Source organism: Anastrepha obliqua, chromosome 1 (assembly GCF_027943255.1).
Source record: "Anastrepha obliqua isolate idAnaObli1 chromosome 1, idAnaObli1_1.0, whole genome shotgun sequence".
Lineage (NCBI taxonomy): Eukaryota > Metazoa > Arthropoda > Insecta > Diptera > Tephritidae > Anastrepha > Anastrepha obliqua.
The window spans coordinates 69,381,471-69,403,267 of NC_072892.1; the positions used below are offsets into that span (position 1 = coordinate 69,381,471).

The 21,797-nt window shown below is 34.2% G+C and overlaps 1 protein-coding gene across 8 annotated transcripts in view; it reads right to left on the bottom strand.

The window, feature by feature from the left end:
- LOC129253536 (TLD domain-containing protein 2) overlaps window positions 1-21,797 on the bottom strand; it is a 323,786-nt gene that overhangs the window by 231,486 nt on the left and 70,503 nt on the right. The gene's annotated exons all lie outside the window — the stretch shown is intronic.

The window sequence follows — 21,797 nt, forward strand, 5'->3', positions numbered from 1 at the left end:
GAAATATTTATTTTGACCTTTACGCGCGACACTGTTTGTCTGTTTGTATACTAGAGCTGACTGGTTCACAAGTGCCAAATATATATTATTATAAATCTTCCGATAGGGTAATTAATTTTACGCCACCTTGTGTATGTACGTGTATGTGTATGAATAGTTTTTACGATTCGCTTTGTAAGTTTGATAGTAAGCAATTTTCTGCAACCTGGGAAGCTAAATGAAAGATGAAAACCACACTAACTAAATTCAGACCAAATACATACATACAGACATATCTACACATAGTAAAGGTGCCTCGTTTTATCAAAAAATAAAAATATTAAAGCGTGTAATAATAACACTTGACGTTAAAATAGATAAAAATGCTGTACATAAATATTATTGCGTATGTATGAATTACTATCAAGTTGTTGCCATAAATTTTCCAAAATAAAAAAACATACCAACATCTGACAGCCACTTCAGTTGTATTGAAGCAATAGCAATAAAGTGTTTGTGGCGTTTGCAAATCATTTATTCTCACACATTGTGAAATTATGCAAATGGACTAATATGAGCAGTGCGAAAAATTTGACTATTAATACGTTGACTGCCGCGCCGGCACCCATTGCCCGGCGCATGGCTTTTGGTGTAATATTGCGTCAATTATATTTTCTGTCGTTTGATTTTAAAATTGAAAACATATAACAGGACATATATATATAATGTATGACAATTCAAATATAAATATGTGATGCACACTTGCGGCGCTGTGTGATAACCAGCAAATTTCGCTCGGCAGTCAACGTGTTAAAGGCGCTATTACCTAAATTTTTTTGTAACACATATAATAGGATTAAAAATTCCATTTGGGGATATTCGCCACTGAAAAAGTAATAATTCACCTTCGAATGGTCTGCGTACCTATGCTGGATGTTTGCGATTACATACAAACGCATTTTAATCTTTATTTATGTATTTAATTGAAAACTAAAATGCAACTTGGTTAAAAATAATACAATTATATTAGAGAATTAAATGATGCAACAAGGAAGATAATAGACTTTTAGTTATTCATTTTAGTTAACTGATATCGAATTCGAGATTTCATTAAGTTCATGAAGAGTTCGAGCAATAGATGCATGCAATAGGTCTCGAAATTCGTTTTGAATGTCTTGAGATATAAAGGGTACGAACTTCGTAAAGTTCTCGCCAGAATAAGAAAGTTAAAGCGCTGCAAAAGAACGCACAAAAGAACTTTAACAAAAAAGAAACGTTAAAAATCGACCTTCTGCACTCAAGCGACTTTAATCCAATCAATGACAAGCGGGAGCTATAAGAGGGATATGGGACAGCAAATTTTAAAGATCCTAGGGCGTATTTAAAAAACTTCTTTTGTATCCGTGCTATTCTTGTGAGGCTAAATTGGTGATAAGGTCTCCAAATAAATGCAACAGATTCCAGCCTGAAGCGCTAAACCGTGATTTCATCGTGTATGGGTCTGAAAGTCTGAACTATTACGTCTAACAAAGTCCAATATCGAGTATGATTTTGAGATAATACTTATATAATTGATATGACTTTAGAGTGAAAAATTAGAGTCAAGGTCTTTGATCTCATCCACAGATTGGAGGGAATGATTAGAGATATAATATGGCGACTGTAGCACACCACCTGATTTAGAGTAAGTGCCTTGAAAGTTTTTTTTTTTTTTTTTTTTTTTTTTTTTTTTTTTTTTATTTAAAGAGATACTCGCACATGAACATGCACATCAAGAAACGATTCCATTTAAGGCAGCCTGGAGTCTAAGCATATCTTCTGGGGTTCTCATTGAGGCAAACATTTTTAAATCGTCTGCAGATAATAGATGCCCGGCAATGAAAAGCGTCTGTTAATATCATTTATTAATAAGACGAATAGTAGGGGGCCCAAAACATTGCCAGATCTTATTATTAATGATATCGTTACATTTTTTCAAATGTCTGTTTCTCGCTACTTCTGTTAGTTCGGCAATTGTCTTGAGACCTGCCCACTCTTTGATGTTGTAATTTCTTCCTGCAATTTAAATTCGTCTTCGTCGTTCGACTTTTTCTTGCCTCACGAGTTGTAAAATATCTATTTTGTTTATTTTGTTCCCTTTTGTAATATGTCCGAAATAAATGACTTCTCTTAATTTTATGTCCGTCGGCATGTTCCTTGAGGTGCCATATAAAAAACCTAAATAAACCATATAAATGAACTGTTTTTAAGCATATGCAATCATATTACAATCATAAGAATATATTTTATTCAAAGTAAATATGAGCTAACCGATTTTGTGCGTGTATTTGGTACTAAGAAACAATCACTAAAATGCCAAAAGGGCTTGGAAGACTTTACAGTAAATGTTATAAAAAAATAATTTGTAGAAACTTTGTATAATTAAAAATGAATTAAATTTTTATAATTACACTGTGACACAATTTAAATGTCATTATCTAGGACGGAATGATTCCAACTATGAATGAAATATTTGAGCCCATATAGTAAAACCGCCATATTGGTTTGCATTATTTGGCCAAATTTCTTTGCTATGGTCGTTTTAAATTTTCAACATTTTGCCTAAGTGTTTTTAGAATAAATCAAAAAAAGAGTTAAAATACATATCGAAAAGAAATATGTGGTTAAGTGCGTAGAGTAAAATTTTATGAGGAATAATTTTGGGGCACATTTTAACCCATTAGCTCTCTGACGAATAAGTCGTTTCGACACTTTTTTTAGAGATCGTTAGAGGGTTAAAATCTTCTCGAAAATTAATTTGATATTTCATAGATTTCACGTATTTTTTCAAAGGAATTCAGACAATAAATGATGGAATTACAATATTCTAAGGAAATAACATTTGGCAAATAATAACAAAATTACCCCGTCAAAATTTGTAAATGTCTCCCGCTCGGTCGGACCTCGGTAGACAATAGCAAGACTCCTAGTGCATTTCTGCCATGAAAAGGCTTCCCACAAAAGCCATCTGCCTTTTGGAGGCGGCATAAAACTGTAGGCCCCTCCATTTGTGGATAACCATCAATAAGCAAATAGAGAGATGAGAAGCTCGGCCAAACAACCGACGAAAATATGTAAGCATTATTTATATACATGTATGTATAGTATATACCATATATATTACATTATTGCAATAGAGTTTTTTTTATTTATTTGTGCACGCAAAGGATATTATTATCCTTGATATTATGTGATGATCTTCTTCATATTTTTTACTTTGTTTAATATTTCTGCATCCTTTATAACTACAGGTCATTTTATATATTTTTTTGCTTATGGAAGGGACATAGGCATGTACATATAATCAAAATCAATCTCGAGTAAAAATTTGAAATTGAAATACTGGCCGACCTCACTATGCTTTTATCACGGTTTAATCGATCAGTGACTGAGTGAATGTTTTTCTGAAAATTTGGTGAGATAGGGCTGATCGCTGAGCAGATTAGAAGCTAAAAATATTTTAAGCTGGCAGTACATTGATTAAATACAAATACTCATATAACAATACAAATATTTTTGGTGCTCAAAAAAGTCAAATTGTATGGAAAAATCGCGCCACTTGATAGTTGATAAAAAAATAAAGGCAAATACATTTGCAATAATAGGAGAACCATAAAATGCGCGATTGTAATTATATTCATATATGTACAATCATACACTAGTCAGAAAAAGTTAAGATATATACTAATTTTATAAAACAAATTTTTAACTTCATTTTAAAGCTGGATTTCTGTGAAGTAAATCTAAAAGCTATCAATTCAATACAAACATAATAAAAACAAAATATAAATATGTATTATACATGCCAAGTTGTTAAAAAAACTAAAATAATTAAGGTGGTAATTATATGGACCAAACGAAACAAAAAGTTTTGGGGCCGCAAACTAATGGTTTCGGTGATTTAGCAAGTTATGCTTAGCTGAAGCCTTTATTTTTAATCACCAGATTATTTATTATGTACAAATAAATAAAGCAAAAAATATTAAATAAACTTCGAGCTTCCATTTCCTATATTCTGCAGAAAGTTTAGCTAAGTCTTTTATTTTCCTTGGCACATCTTAGGCAGGCATCCTAAGTTCAGCTTTTGAATAGCGGAACCGGTAGATTAATCGTAAACTGTAGAGTAAGCTTTGTTTTCTACTTCAGCGATTTCGTGAATGAAATTTCCTTCACTTTATACTTTTACCATGGAATCGCTTTCGCTGCAGCTTGTGGATTTTCGCGTTGCCGTAATGCCACCGAAGCTCTATTACAATAATATTTAAATTTCAAAATATTGAGTTTCAGACTCAAGAAAAAATTGTAAAACTCAAGTAGGTTAACTTTTTTTAACTTCTGTGTACAAGTATCAAGGCATTAGTATTATGGTAATGACGTATGTGATACCCGCCTAACAAAGTGTAGTACAGGGCGTGCCAACAGGACCGCCTATTTAGCATTTTGCGCTATGTTTCTTTGGTTAGTACCAGTTCTTGTTGTTGTAGCTGGTTTCCAGACTTAGACGGTGGCTGCAGCAGTTGTTGTCGTTGATGTCAACCAAAGGTAAGGTAAGGTAAAGTGTTAGATAAGTAGGTTTAAGGGGTGTTTGAGTGAGGTGATCAGTATTTTTAGGGGTCGCTATATCAGTGAGTCATATATGCAGATTTTATCGGTACCAATTGGGGATAGTTAGAAATTTAACCAGCTACAATACATATAAATAACATCATTATACTAATGTAACGGGGGTCTTAAGAGACTCATGAAGCTCTTCATCTGCAACAGATGTGACGATAGCTTCTCGAGCCATGTTCTTCGAGACCTGTAGATATAGTGTTGTTGTTATTATAACAGGAAAAAAATTTCTCATACATTTTTTAGCGAATACTACTAAAGTATCAGCCTTTGGCCGGTTATAAATCCGTTCATTACGGTGTCCTAGACTCGATATTCCATTTCAACCAGAGGTTACAGAATAGATTTGTGTCGGTTGTGCAGCGTTGTTGTTCACAGCTTTACTATATGTATAATGATTTAGCTTTACCACCGAAATGGTAAGCGATTTACGGAGTTAAAAAATATTCTATATTTTTTGTTTACGAGTCTTAATGAAACACATTTCGAATTAGATGACTAGATTAGGTTTAATTAGATGGACTACTCTTGCGACCACACTGCGGACCATTGTGGTGTCTGTGCATATTTTTAAATACTCATATTCTCGAACACTTTCGGGGTGACACGGTATCCCATTGTGACCATTGTGGTGTCGAAAAAAGATTTTCCCGGATCTATAATCCTATTTTCGAACCCTCTATGTACATAAGCTTATACACAAATCGTAAGGTGGAGCACAAATCGGGGGAACATTGGGTTAAGGATACAGGGCCCTGTTATTATCCCTTTGGGAAACCGTATATACGTTTTTGTGAGCCTCGTGGGTTCTGTGCTCTTTGTTCATAATTTTTCGGCGTGAAAGTCGCCTGCTGTTAGAAGCTGTTTTAGACTTTCCGCAACTGGCCCAGAAAGGGTTGTATACTGGGACTCGTTTGCTCAAATTCGGTTATATGTGTATGTACTTTCTTTGCACTTCTTGGAACAGGCTGTATAAAATAACACATTTGTCGCATTTGGAAAGCTGAGAATCGAATAGTTATCCTTAAACCTTTGGTGCATCTAAAAGGAGCCACTGCTTGGTGCACACTTTTCGCGAAGTGATTGGTCCAGAATGTTGAAATAATGACAACTGATAGGAAAACTAGTGAGTTAACAAGTACCCGAAAAGCATGTTTTAGAAATCGTCTCATTAAAAACCAAATTTTATATTCCATAAATAAACACTGCTCTTTACAAATTTCAAAATAAGTGGTTCCTATTGGTAAGCCCTATAGGCGACTAGTTTGTTTGCAAAAAGCGGTTGAGTAAATAAATTATGTTGTACAACTGTAGTATAAAAAATAACTTTGAAGTGTTTATTGTTCATTGGTGACTATAAATTTTGATAAATTACACTCAATTTTTCGGAAGGCCAGTGCACAGTGGAGCCGGACAACTGATACCGTTTGGATACGTCAAACTGCGCATGAGGTATTATTTCAACTGTAAATGATGTAAAAACATATACATACATATGTATGCATGTAGAAGACAAATATCGTGTTCTTTAAAAAAAAAGTACCTTAATTTTGGTGCGTTAAAAAGTCTTTTTTTGTAACTCTGAAATAATCTTAGTCAAATTTAATTTTTGCAAATTTTTTTAATCAAAAAAACTAATAGACAAACAGGTTTAAAACTCCTAACATCAGACTAACACATTTAGTCTTAATATGCAAAAAGTGGGCATGGTTTTATCCCAACGCCCCTCGGCAAGTGAGTGCAAATATTTCTGCTATGAAGAAGCTCCTCATAGAAAAACCATTTGCCGTTCTGAGTCGACTTAAAACTGTAAATCTCCCCATTTGTGGAACAACATCAAGACACACACCACACATAGGAGGACCTCTGCCAAGCACTTAAAGGAAGTGTACCAGCTATTTTTCAAAATTTTACTAAGTCGTATTTCTTTTCATGGATTCATTATTTGCATCAAACTTGAGTCATTTTACTTCACTTATAACAGAAATATCAGTTTATTGCTTCTTTTTTGAAAAGTAACATTCTATGGGAGGTGGGCGCGGCTATCGAACGATTTCATTCATTTTCAATACGAAGCTACCTTGGACAAAGAAAGAAATTAATTAATCTTTGTTCAAGTTATCGTACGCAAAGGCAGACGGACAAGCAGACAGGCATGATTAAATCGAGTCTTCTCATAATCTTAATGTGTGGTGTGCAAACGGAAAACAAACTAGCTGATGAAATTATTATTAAAAACACAAACAAGCTACCAAAACTTATCCGAAGATCGAAATTGTTACAAGATTTTTGAAATTAAAAAAAAAAAATATAATTACAATTTTTGGTTATCTCTGTGCCCTCTGCACCCTTCAATTGTGCTTACAATGGTTCTTATGTTATCTAATAAAGTAAATTTTTTAAAATTAACTTCAGCGCGCTCCCCACTGTGCAGCCGAGCAAAATTATTGGTCGGCAGGCAGTGCTATAAAAATGAGCTAATAACAGCAGCAATTTTTTGGCTAAACGAATATTGGTTTTTTCTGTATTAAGAAGATTGCCATTCTTAGAATTTATAGCAAAATTAAACACATATTAAGTAAAGAAATACTTTTAGAAATTTACAACACAACCAAATAAAGTCAACAAAATTGTCAAGTGCCTTCAAGAGCAAAAATAAATAACAAAAACTGAAAAACAGGAGCTATAACAATAGTTTTTTGACAATACATTAATAATAGAGTATTCTTGTATGCTTCTTCTTCTTCATTTTCTTTGGCACGCACTTTTTATGATATTTGCTCTGTAACCGAAGCGAGTGATCAGAATAAAGTGTTATTGGGTAGATGGTTTACCTAGTAAAGCCGATATAAAAATAAACTTTCACGGTTGAAATTTTTTACACTAGCACACAAATGCACATATGTACATACAAATATCACAGCAATTGGTTGTTGAGAGTGATGAGGCCAGTTTTGTTCGTTTAAGGGCAGTACCTTTTATTGATACTAATGCATGTATGCAAGTGGATTTTATGCCATTATAATAGTGGACAAACTTTACTCCCCTCTCTCGCTTTGAGTGTTTGAACTTTACCTTTGGAACTTCGGTCTTATCACTGCAGGGAAGAATCATAATAATTACATGAATTTTGGAACAATTATATTATCAAAATCGTGTGGCGCCTACTACTCAAACAACTCGGCGCCTCATGCATCTGGTGCTAATCACTGGGTTGGCCAGAGAGATTCCCCGCCATGATAGTTTCAGACCAGATGAAGTTACTAAAGTGATTGTTATATGTATATAAGCACACACACTTGATGAACGTAATGCAGAATGACATAAGAAAAGCCGAACCAACTATGGTAGCAGTCTTCAAAGTATCAGTAGCCTATTTCTGTAAGAAATTGATGAAATTGTCGGTCATATGACATCGCATTCACTCAATCTAAACTGCTAGAATGGTCGAGAAAAAGTGTTTCTCTAAGCATTAATCGACAAAATGTGGAACAGTGCGAGAAATTGTATTCCAATCGAATGAAAATTAATCAAGAACTGCTAGTGGCAACATTGGGAAAATACTTAGAGGCGAAATTAAAATTCCATAGATCACATAATGATATTGACATCATCGGCCTTAACAACCACGCTGTTCTGCCTTTTCTGAACTGGATGAAGAGGCAAAGCGCATGGGTCTGGTGGTGAACGCGAACAAAACGAAGTACCTCCTGTCATCAAACAAAGAAGACTCTCATCATGCCCGTCCTAACGTTTGGCGCAGAAGCGTGGACGATGACAATATCCGATAACGCGTTACTTGGAGTGTCCGACAGAAAGATTCTGCGGAAGATTTTTGGACTTTGACACTTTGGCAACGGCGATTATCACAGGCGATGGAATGATGAGCTTTACAACGAAATCGACATAGCGCAGCGAATAAAGATCCAGCGGTTACGTTGGCTGCGTCATTTCGTCCGAAGGGGTACAAACGCTCCAGCTGATGGTGGCAGAGGAAGAGAAAGGCCTCCTCTGCGTTGGAAAGATCAGGTGGAGAAGGACTTGGCTTAACTTGGTGTGCCCAACTGGCGCGAGAGGAACGATTAGCGCGTTTTGTTCAACTCGGCCAAATTGTTATCGCGCCAATTAAGAAGAAGAAGAAAATTACATAACTCTTTGCTAACTTTTGTTAACAGGTATCCACATACATAAATAAGAAACGAAATGTGTGTTGCCACTAATGACCAAGAATGTTGCATTTCATTTGGTGACAGAAACCGTTTCAATCAAGTATTTGTACTAAAATGAAATGGGACAAGTCAGTTGACCACCACGGTTGTCGATCAAATCTGACGTCCAAAAGCAGCAAGAACACCAGAAATCGTAGACAAAACAGGTTATCGTATTGGAAAACCGTCGACTGACTGAAAGAAATTTAGTAGAAGCCCTAGGCATTTGATTGGGCAGTGTAAGCAATATTTTTAGTAAAGTATTGGGTTTCAGAAAGGTGAGTGCACAATAGGTGCCGGATTCGCTACAATGGAACAAAACCATATTCGAATACGACTTTCTCAGCAACATTTAGAACATTTTCGATAGGATGAAGTGGATTTTGTGCGTCAATTCATCTCTTTTAAAGTGGGTCAATCTCCATGAAGCCTGGTTCTTCGACTCCAAAACGAGTTCGTGTCCAGAAATCTGCCAAGAAGATGTTGGCATCAGTTTTTTGGAATGCTAAAGAAATTTTTTGTGGATTACTTGTAAACTGGTAAAATAATAAATTTTGAATAATATTGTAACCTTAGACTTACTCAAGGAAAAAGTTCGTCAAGAAAGAGAAAATTTGCAAAAGAAACAAATTCTTTTTCATGAAGACAATGCACCGTGTAGCAAAGGCTTTTTGAGAATGGCTAAAATCCATGAATTAAAGTTCGAATTGCTGGAGCATCCACCAGATCTGCATATTCACCAGATTTGGCTCCTAGCAACTTCCATCTGTTTCCAGACCTAAAAAAATGCATGTGTGAAAAGCAATTTTCATCAAATGATGAGCTGTTTTGCAGCCCTTCTAGATTCTTACTACAGGGACGGTATTCGTAAATTGGAATCTCGTTGGAACAAATGAATTTATGCCCAGGGAGACTATACTAATAATACTGAATAAATCTATTTCAAACCATAAAATTGTGTTTTTCTTATCGAACCACAAAACTTATCGAACAACCTAGTACACGCATAAGAACATCGTATGTATTCCAGTTAGCTCAATAGGTATAACGCCAATTACTTCAGTAAATTCATGGTAACATGCGATAGCAAATATCTTTGAAATGCCTGTAACAGCAAGCTCTACAGGCAAGCAGCAACAACAAATATTGTTTTTTTATTTCTAGAGGTTGTTAACTCTATTTTTATTTTTTTTCAGCTACTTGAATAATTTCCTTCTATTCCTACTTCCCTACTTTGCTTGTAATTACTGCTGTTAACAACTTGTAATCAATATTAGACCTACTCAGACTTTTCGAACAAAATGCCAATTGTATTGAACATTCGATAATTGGAGTTTTGGTATTTCATATCTGCACAGTAACAACACCAAGCACGACATTCACCAACATTCGTGCATAATTGTCTAATTTTTTGGTGATATTTAGGATTGTTAAGGTGAAGTATGGCACAGAGAGAACGTCGGTTTGAATGTCGGTGAAACACCAAAATTAAGAAAAACATTTTTCTAATAGCGGTCGCCCCTCGGCAGGCAATGTCAAACCTCCGAGTGTATTTCTGTCATGAAAAAGCTCCTCATAAAAATAACTGCCGGAACAACATCAAGACGCACACCACAAATAGAAGGAGGAGCTCGGCCAAACACCCAAAAAGGGTGTACGCGCCATTTATATATATATATGGAAATAATTTGCACTGCAACTCATTCAACTCATCAAATTTTGCATATTCAAATGTGGAGGGATTGGGATTTGGCACACAATGATTTTTTTATTTATTTTTCGATATGCAAATGTGATGTCGGTCAAAGCTTCAGAGAGGGGGTTTTAGATAAAAGATTTGGTGAATTAATGTACGACTAAGTGTGGGCAGAACGTTTTCGATTTAGCAGAATCAACTGTTTACTTGACGAAATTTTAGAAGTTTATTTAATTTTTATTTTTTTCCACGAACTCTTCCCTTCTGTTATCTTCTCTTTTTTACACTTTTGCTCACATCACATCTTTATACAATATTCGCAATATTTTGCACGCATAATTTTTGTTGTTAGTGTTTAATAAAAACATAATTCATGGTACAACAGAAACTTTATAAATCATACTTCTGAACTTTGTACAAAATTTCCTAAATTTAATCAAAAGAAAATAAATTAAATTTAAATTTGCCATCAAAATTTTCAGCTTCTCAATCGGAATTTTTGGGAAACCTCTCTGTGTAAAGTTTTATAGGCTATTCAATTTGAGTAAGTTTGAAGTCTCATGAAGGCAGATTCTGGCGCTATCTCATATGAACCGAAACAGGGCAATGCAGCTGATAACATAATCACGGACCTGTATCATGTTCACATATAAAGATTGCCGAATCAGATTCCGAAAATGTGTTTACTGAACGTACTGATTAAATACGGACCTTAAATATTAGCTTGTATTGGGAAAAAGGCAAAGAAACGGCCCCATTTGGCAAACATCCGAAATGCCAATTAATAATTTGATTAAAACTATTTGCACGAACCCCGCTTGCTTGCTGGCGCCTACTTTTGTTACTCCTTCTTTTATTATTTCTCAATACTGGATTGTCGAGTGTAAATTTTTGTATGATTAAACGGCTTTTTTAACTACAAGTTGGGGAATTAAGCTCGAAAATGGAGCAATGGTGCACTATTCAGTACAAAACTGAAGATTGTAAAAGTTGTTATCGTCGATATTAGCCCATAAAAAAGTAAACTTTATAATAAATATGTTTGCAATATACTTGAAGCCTTGTTATCGATTATCCATGTATAGTTCAAAAATACCAATTTTTAAGGATGTAGCGTAAGTGAATGTGTTCCGAAAAAATTATGCTCACAGTATGCCACAAAAAATTATTGAACATTTTTTTATCTTGTGTAAATCTTGTGATCACATTTTTTACTTCTTCCTAATAGTAAGGTACACTTTGACTTTCACCTCCTTAAAAAATTCGAACGTAAATTTAAATCAGTAATTACAAGTAGATGACAGTTTTGCCTCCTTAACTCTATTTTCCATTTCCCGTAAGCTATCTTGTTATATGGAAGAAAATTGCACTTTGTATAGGGTTGTTCAATAGGTGCGCTTCAACTTTTTTCCGATAGGGAGGGCGAACGACGCAATATTTTTTATTTTTCGCTTCTTATTTGTAAACTTCATTAGTATACATTTCATCATGGAACGCTACACACTTGAACAACGATTGCAAATTGTGGAAATTTTTTATGAAAATAATCGTTCTGTTGCTGCTACTTTAAGAGCATTACGGCCATTTTACGGTCCATTTAACAAGCCGTCCCGTTTTGGGGTTATGTGAAGTCATTGGTCTACAGTAACAAGCCGGCGACGATTTGTGAGCTCAGAGCCAATATTGAACGCGAAATTCCTGGAATTTCGGCCGATTTATGCAAAAGAGTGGTCGAAAATTGGGTTCAACGATTGGACTTCGTAAAACGTGCACGCGGTGGTTATGCAAAAAAAATCGAATTTCATACTTAAATGTATATGTTCAAACTCGATAATAAAAAAAAATTAGTTAAAAAAGTCAAACCGTTTGTGTTTTATTCAAAAAAGTTCAAAAGTTGAAGCGCTCTTACTGAAAAACCCTATACTTAAAAAGAAAATGTTTTGGTAATTTTGTACGTCCTGCAATGCAAACGAAATGAAAATAAAAAAATGTTTTCTATATTGTGGGTTAAGACTTAGTAGCAACTTTCTGCAAGTCTGATCTAAATTACAATCGCTCGCTATTTAACTGTTTTCTTTTCTGTAACTCAAGCCACTAAATTACGATTACAGCCAATGATTTCGTCACATTCGCTTTTTCGTATGCCAGCATAACTTCATTAATGCACACAAATGCCTGCATTTGCTACCTTTCGCTTTACCGCACTCACTCATAATTTTTGAATTTTTTGCAGTCCACACTATAACTTCTATAAGCGTGATTACTGGTATTAGTTGTTGTTTGTTTATTTATATTAATTTTTTTTTTTTTTTTTAATAAATATATTCGCACAGCTGTTCACACATTTGGTGCCACCATTTGTGCAAACAATGTGTGGTTTGAAGCAATGTTTCGAAATATTTGTTTCTCTCTAAGTCCAATTGACTTTTTGGCCTGATCGCGCGCCACTTTGAATCTATTTATTTGTTATTGTCTACATCACTGCTGTTGTTCAAGTTCTTCGTAATTATTTGGAGTGCTAAATACATGCACATATAGTACAGAGTGTTGCCTACCAATGTAATATAACTGCCACCAATCTTTTCAAATCAGTAGCAACAACAATTTGTTGTTCAAAACTCAATATTGCTGATAACCAATACAAATATTTGTTATTGTTGCTAAACGATGCCATATGTTGGCATTGGATGGGCTTACGGTAGGTACGAGCACACGTGCAGCCGTTTCGCGTTCGCTCGTCTGCTCATTCGTTTGTTTATTAATTAAGTGAGTGAAAAATGTGTATAGTTGATGCTCAGTGCTGCTACTGTCAGTAGTTGGTTGGTTGGGCTTGTTGTTGGCACCAGTGCATGTTGTTGTTACTATTACAACTATTGTAATTGCTCCTACAGCGAATTGCTACCTCTTCTTTACTGTTCATTGTCATCGCATTTACGCGTATGTCCGTATGTAAAGTGGTTGCCTATGAAAATATTTCCATATAAGCTGCGGTTAGTGGTTCAATTTGTTCTTATCTTAATTAAAATTGACTTGTTTTGTTCATGAATACCGTTACATGTAGATATTTCGCTTATTGTGGAATGTGTAAGCGTATCATTTCGCTTTTCATTTATAATTATAACATGTATGTATGTATGTATGTATGTATGTATGTATGTATATATGTATGCATATAGTTTGTAGTGAAAAATGTGCAATCAGTTTTTTCTCCAAGCATTATTGAAATTGAAATAGAATTCAATTGCAGTGTACATGTTAATAATTTAAAGGGTTTTCTAATAGGGCCAGGTCGATGTTGACATGCTGTGGTGCACAAAATGTTTTGGTGAAAACTATTATTTATTAACAGTCACTGGTGCCAAATCACTACATCAAACTTTATTAAAGATAATTTTGTGATTGGTTGTGATTATCTCTGGCTGAGTTGTCGTAAATGAGTCAACAAGATCAAGCGATTTTACAACACTAAACTTTCTTGAGGAGTTTTCTGTTGTCGCAGGTCTATGTGCATATGTCAATAAGCCGCAATCGATCGATACCTTTGAAGGTAACAAAATCTGGCTAACGATCAGCAGCTATGGAAACTTTCACCTCTCGGGCTCACGATGCAATATTCCATATACAAGGTGGCGCAAATTAGTCACCCTATCGGAAGATTTATAATTTTTGGGAATGGCATCGTACGTCAATCATATTTGACGCTAGACAACTAGACAGCTGCAGCATACAAACAGACAATCAATGGAGTGCGTTAAGGTCAAAATAAAGATTTTCATCACTCAAAATAATTTTTGTATTTAATAAAAAAGTTATTCAAAAACAAAGTTGAATGGTTAATTTTGTGCCACCTTATACAAATCCTTGTGTACATATGCACTTACATATAAGTATGTGTAATGGCATACAACCTGTGGTCAGTAGTGTGATATATTAGAAAATTTCGACAATTATTTTTATTTAATTTTCACTAATTTTGTATTAAAACACAGTTCACAATTCCACATCCGAGTCCATTTTGTAACAGTTCGAAAAATGTTCAACAAAATTTCGAAGTTATTATTTAGAATTTCAAAAAAAAGTAAAATGAAGTGCAAGTTTGAAGTGGCTAAAAATGTTCATTGGTTTTATAAGGAATGCTCAATTTTTTTTATTGGTTGATTTTGTTTTAAATTTGCATAAAGTTTGATATTTTTATTTATATGGCTTTGGTTGTAAAATGAACTGGGCTTACATTAACAGTCTGTAACAGTCCCCGAAAAAACCCTAGCATACCAACATTTTGACTAGTTTTGCCTATTTCTCGTTGTTTATTTTAGAATAGTCTCCTGTCGATTGTGTCCGCGAACACACGTGCTTAGTGGAAAAGTAAAGCAAATTACACAAACGGAGTATAGTGACAGTGTCTATTAACAATCTGACTTGTTAAACATTGTGGTATGAATGCTGAAGGTGAGAGTACTCTCTACAATGGGCAAAATGTCACCAACAAAAATGGGAAGCGCGCTAATGAGTCGCCTGGTTTGTATTTACTCAAAAACCAAGTACTCATACAGCCGAACCAATAATGCAAGTATTTAGACAAAATGTTATATAATTTGCTTATTGTTCTATGAATAGATTGCAAATAAAGGTATTCAATGTTTTTTTGTTTTTTTAATATTTACTATTTGTTCATTTATATTACCAAAAAAATTATTTAAATTTAATTTTCAATCTTTATACAAAAATCAGAAAATTTCCACAAAATTTGTATCCCAATTCCACGGTTTTTAATTAGAATTTCTAGAAAGATGTTTGGTATGTAGTTGTTTAGTTGATTTTAGTAAAATAAAGTGCAACTTTTAAGTTGTTAAAAAATGCAGTTAGCTTTTTATAATTTTTAGCCTCGATGGTGTTGGCGCTTTTCTCCATATAACAAATGCACGACATTTCTTTTTGATATGGCTGCCGAAAGGATAAAATTAAAATATATGGCACCGTGAAGGAATATATGACTGCTAAGAGATTTATTCATTAAATAACACAATTAAACGGGTTCTTAAAGTATCATAATTTATTCCACAACAAATTGCTGTATTATAAAACTTGAATTTATTACATTAAATAACGCAAGTCATTCACAGTTAAGATTAAATAATTCTCGTGGGACTTGGCGATTGTGTGAAAACTATCTTGAACATGACAGGTAACAAATACATTTATCAGTCACACCTGAATGACGAACCAACTCATTGTCTTGGCTGGCAAGAATAGCATCTAACAGTAATCACTTCGACAAGCCTTCGACAACATGACTACACTTGATGAATTAGTGAGTACAAAAGACCTCAATGCAAAAATACATATGTATATATGTAAATACATACATGCACATTCATGTACGCATACAGACATACACACAGTGGTGGTCACGAATTTAGAACTTTAGCTAATATCCTTTCTGGCATTTTGTGTGTAATGTGAATCATGCAACTTACTACCATATAGTAGTATATTCGGTGCACGCTAAATATACCTTTTTCCATCAGATCCGAAATGACAGAAGACGTTCACTTCTCAAGACGTTTTTCCAAAAACATATCGATTTTGATATGTGCAAAGTTCTGAAGTCCGGATTTCTGGTTATGTTTTGTAACAACAACTGTGTCCGTGTACATTTTTTTTATTTAATCGTCTTCTAATTGCTTTAGAAGATACGATCACATTGATTTCCTAAGCTGGCGACACTTCACTCTAGATAGCGCTAGAGCTTTTAAATGGGTTGCTCCGTGAAGTTCTCCATATCAACTTATTCTCTCTTGGAGTGGTTTTCCGCGCTCTGGGACGTTGTTTCACATTTTTACGTTACAATATTTCTCAATATGTTTAAGTGCATTATAAACCAGTTTTTTAGAACATCGCAGATGCTTTGATATTTCCATAATAGTGCTTGAATATGATTTCGTGTTCTGAATAAGCTGTCGCTGCGTTTCTGAGCACCAGGGTCTTTTCGCCAAAAATTCTAATTCAAGTTTTGTTTTTAATGCTAATCGAAATGATTTTACGTTAAACCACACCTAAGAATTCGACTCAGCTAATTAAATTATGGAACGTGTAAAGGAGTTTTCTTATCTGTGCTAAATTCGTGTCCAGTTCTCACTCGCACTATTTTCATGTAAATGAGTTTTATGAGAAGATTATAGCGGTATTTGTTCCATAATTAGTAAACGGCTACTCCAGAAAAATGTTGGTAATCATTTAGTTTACTAAGAAGAAATACTACAGATATAATGTCGTTTTGGACTAAAGTACTATATTTGTGACCACCACTGTATTTGCGCATTACGGTACCATGTAAGTGCTCATATCTGATTACAACTTACAGCTATTGAACTTGCAAATTAGCAAATGCCTCTGAGAGATGTAAGTAGTGAGATGTAGATATGTAAGTACATATATTGGTATGCGGCGGATTCACTTGAGTGATTAGCAATTACAACGCATACTTCGCATTTGTAGGCATTCGCAGCTACTTACAGGCGAGGAAGGGACTGTGTGAAGCTGCAAGCTGTTCTGAACTATCTTATTGTTGTTGTTGTAGCAGCTTACTAAACCCTATCAGTGCGATGTAGTTACCGGTCGTCTTCGTCTAACTCATCTAACAGTAAACCCAGAAAACGTCTTCAGGTAGCTCGTCTCTTCTACTCGTATTGCACACAAGTGAGCCTCTGAGGCTCAAATCTATATCATGACTGCAGTTTCTTCATGGCTTTTAAAAAAAAAGTCTTTCATCTTTTTGGTATTCTTCAATATAAGTTCCTTAATTAATTTAGTGTTATTAGTTTTCAAAATATAAATATATTTAATCTCAAAAAAAATTTTTAATATAAATGTTACACATTTACACATATGTGCCTAATGAGCTCCTTAATATTTTTGGGTTATTGTTATGCTATTTCAATTGCAAAAATGTATGTCAATGCAAATTTGGTTCGAATAAAAAAGAATACGTTGATTGTGTCAGTAACTTGTGTAATAATATAAAAAAAAAATTCATAACGGTTGATATAACTACCGTCTGTTTTGATAATCTCTAACGGAATATTGATCATTGTATAGACATTGTTTATGTACGTTCGAAAATTTTTGTATTTATTTTCAATAATTGCTGAGTGGTACAACGTTCGTAATTTCGTTTGGATTATCTTGGTAAGTACAAAATTCATAATTCTGAGATTCTCATATCGAAAATAATTCAAAAAAACATATTTTTTTATAGAAAATGGCGAAAACTAAACTTAGTGATACACAAATTGCACAGGCTTTAGAAAACTCTGTTGAAGAAGAAGAAGAGTTCGTTCTTCCTGATTTTTCTTCTGATTCGGAATCAGAATATGTTTTTTCTGCTTCGGAAATTGAAAATGAGTTTTCAGACGATGGCGCTGAAAATATTGAGGACGCAACAGAAAATATGGCAATTTACAAAGGAAAAGATGGAACTATATGGTCGAAAAGTCCCCCACCAACCTCGAAAATTCGATCTTCCAACAAAATAAGAGGCAAAGTTGATAAGGTTTTATTGCCTCCAGGGAAAACTTTGGAAAATATACTTGATTGCTTCAGACTGTTCATTTCCAATGAAGTTTGTGCACAAATAATCCAATACACTAATCAAGAAGCGGAAAGGGTATATGCTAATCAGTCGATAAAATGGAAAGCACTAGACAATGATGAGTTATTATCTTTCGTCGGACTTCTTATGACAGCAGGACATATGAAATCAAACAATCAAAATTACCGTTTATTTTGGGATCGGCTTTATGGAATAACAATTTTCAAAGCAAGTATGTCAAGTCGCAGATTTGAGGAATTATTGCGTTTTATACGTTTCGATGACAAATTGATCAGATCCTCACGACGACTAGGGGATAAGTTGGCCCCTATTCGAAATATTTGGGATATGGTTAATCACAATTTAGGTAAATATTATATGCCAAGTGAATATTTAGTTGTCGATGAACAACTCATGCCATGTCGAAGCCGCTGTTGCTTTATTCAGTATCTTCCTTCTAAGCCTGACAAATACGGCATACAAATTTGGTGGCTGTGTGACAGCAAAAACGCATATCCTCTTCGAGGAATTCCTTATACAGGAAAAGAAGGAAATACGAGAAGTGTTGGCCTTGCTAAAAATGTCGTTGAACGACTTTGTGAACCCTATTACGGGACAAACCGAAATATAACAATGGATAACTATTTCACAAGTAAAGAATTAGCAGAAAACCTTCTTGGTAAAGGACTCACTATCGTTGGAACTTTGAGAAAAAAAAAGGCTTGCATCCCGCCTGAATTTTTGCCCTACAGAAAAAGAGCAGTTTCATCTACAATATTTGGCTTTCAGAAAAATATAACTATTGCTTCACATGTTCCAAAAGTCGGCAAGGCAGTTATTTTTTTGTCAACAATGCATCACACATGCAATATTTTGAAAAACGGTGAAAAAAATATTTCAGAAATAAATATGTTTTATAATGAAACCAAGGGTGGTGTTGATACATTCGACCAACTTGTACATGAATACATGACAAAACGCAAAACGAACCGTTGGCCTCTTGCATTTTTTATGAATATGTTGGATGCAGCAGGAATTGCAGCATACATTATATGGACAAAACAAAATTCTTTATGGAACAGCGGAAAGTCTAACCGTCGACACCTTTTTCTCAGAGAACTTTGTGAGCAGTTAGTGGAACCTATGATATTGAAAAGACAGAAAAAACCACACATGAGAATGGAGGCACAAAGCGCAATTTCAGATATTTTGCAAATTCGCAACGATGTATTGCCTGTAAGTAGCAACGACAACAATAATAAAAGAAAACGTTGCTATATTTGCCCTTCAAAAAAAGCAAGAATGCAAAAGCAATGTTGTAAAATGTGTAACAAAAACGTCTGTAATGAGCATTATCAAACAACCAAAATTTGCCAAAATTGCGAAAACAATAAATGAATTAAATATGTAATGAATAAAAATTTGTCAATTTATGTTTTTTTTTTTCATGAAATAAAGATTTGAGTTATAAAAATACCATTTCATCAATATATTTACTTTTTCTTATATATGAGCCTCAGAGGCTCATTTGTGTGAATTTGTCATTTTTCAAATTGTGTGCTTTAGGGTTAACATGGGGCTGCTGTACGAAATGTTAATTGTCATCCTTATCAGCAGCATCAGCCTAGTTAATAACTGTTGATCAAAGAGTGTTTATAATACTTTCCGAGAAGAAATGTATAAAAAAACATTTCAACTTAATTTAATAAAACTAATTAATTTTAATAAAAACATTTATTTCAAACTTATGTTGTTTTTTTATTTTGAAATTTTGAATATTTTTTAATTATGCTAAATGAAAGCATAATTAAAATGATACCTAACTTTTTATGGAACAACAGAAATCCGTAATTGAATTTTGCTTCCTCCTTCTGCAATGGCGCGCGGTGCCATCGATCAAAGTACAGTAGTTAGAAAAATTAATTTCGCGTTGCAAATTTACGTTGATTTTTTGGAAAGTACGTAGGTATCGGCCTGTAGAAAACATGTATTATGTTTTCTCTTAGACTGACAGTTATTTGACTTAGAATTCAAAACAAAAAAATCTACATGTTTACCCATACATTTGTATATACATCTCGGCAACTACTCAATATTTCATAACCCCCTTTTGCATAGTTGATGGTACTACATAGTAGATCATCTTAACCAAATTCTATCAAAATCGAGGGATGAAGCGGGAACACTTGACGGGAAACAGCCCTGAAGTGAAAAGCGTAAGTACTTCTCAGCATACGTTTAAGTTTATGAACTAGTTTTTGTTGGAAGAAGTTATACATATTAGTTCGAGAGTAGCTAGAATTGTCATTTGAAGCGCCGATTTTTCGTCCCTTAGGTTCTCCAATAGTAAACAAAAAATTATGGGTTTTTTGGGTTGCATATGTAATCGCGTATACGGCGGCCGCCGTAGCCGAATGGGTTGGTGCTTGACTACCGTTCGGAATTCACAGAGAGAACGTAGGTTCGAATCTCGGTGAAAACACCAAAATTAAGAAAAACATTTTTCTAATAACGGTCGCCCCTCGGCAGGCAATGGCAAACCTCCGAGTGTATTGCTGCTATGAAAAAGCTCCTCATAAAAATATCTGCCGTTTGGAGTCGGCTTGAAACTTTATAGTAGGTCCCTCCATTTGTGGAACAACATCAAGACGCACACCACAAATAGGAGGAGGAGTTCGGCCAAGCACCTAACAGAAGTGTACGCGCCAATTATTTATTTATTTTTTTTTAAAGGAAATATTTAACCGTTTAAAACTTTGCGACATAAGACAGTACAACACTTACGACACCTTGGGAAGCACGTTATAATATTTTAAGTTGTTTAACGTACACTGGCTTTATGATGTTCTTCTCTATTTTCCTGAAAAAGAGAAACAAGTCCCTGCACAAAGGGAAAGAGTGTAACATTTTACTACATGAATTAATAAAGCATTGAAAAAAATGTTTCACAGTGGAAATCGCTTTTTTTTAAGATAAGACATAAAAATAATAAAAAAAAACGTTTATTTTATATTTTTGGTTTTTTAAGGAACTATATATAAAAACTTCAGACGAAAACTTTAAAAGAGTGTCAGATAAATATTATTCTCTTGCACTATTTCTCATATTCCGTTCTCGGAGCTTTGTTGCTTTAAAAAAAGTCGGATTTTACACTGTACAGTGTTAGAAAAGGGGTGGCCGATTCAAAATACCATCAGAACCAATTTGATATATCACTCCGTTCTTTGTTTTCTCCGATGGTTTGTCTCATTCTTCATATTGGTTTACATTATTTACAATAGCAACAATATTTACTGAGCAATAAATTGGAGTACGAAATATGGACGTCATTTTTTTTTTTGTAATTTCTTTTAAAAGAAGAACATTATAATCTAAAAAGGGCGCCATGAAATGATTAAAATAAAAGGCTTGGCTCTGATGGCACGATGTATGTATGAAAAAGGAATAAAAAATATAAAGTTCCATTTGGTTTACTGAATTATAAAATTTGACAACTCGGCTAACGATTTATGAAGCCGCAAAATATGATAAAACCACAAATGAGATTAAAAAATTACTTTCTGTAAATAAACTCTGAAAAATGTTAAAAAGGTTTCATAAATACTTTGATGGCATGTACTTTACCAATCTCATTTGCAGTTTTCCTTTGTGCACACTGTGAGGCATATTT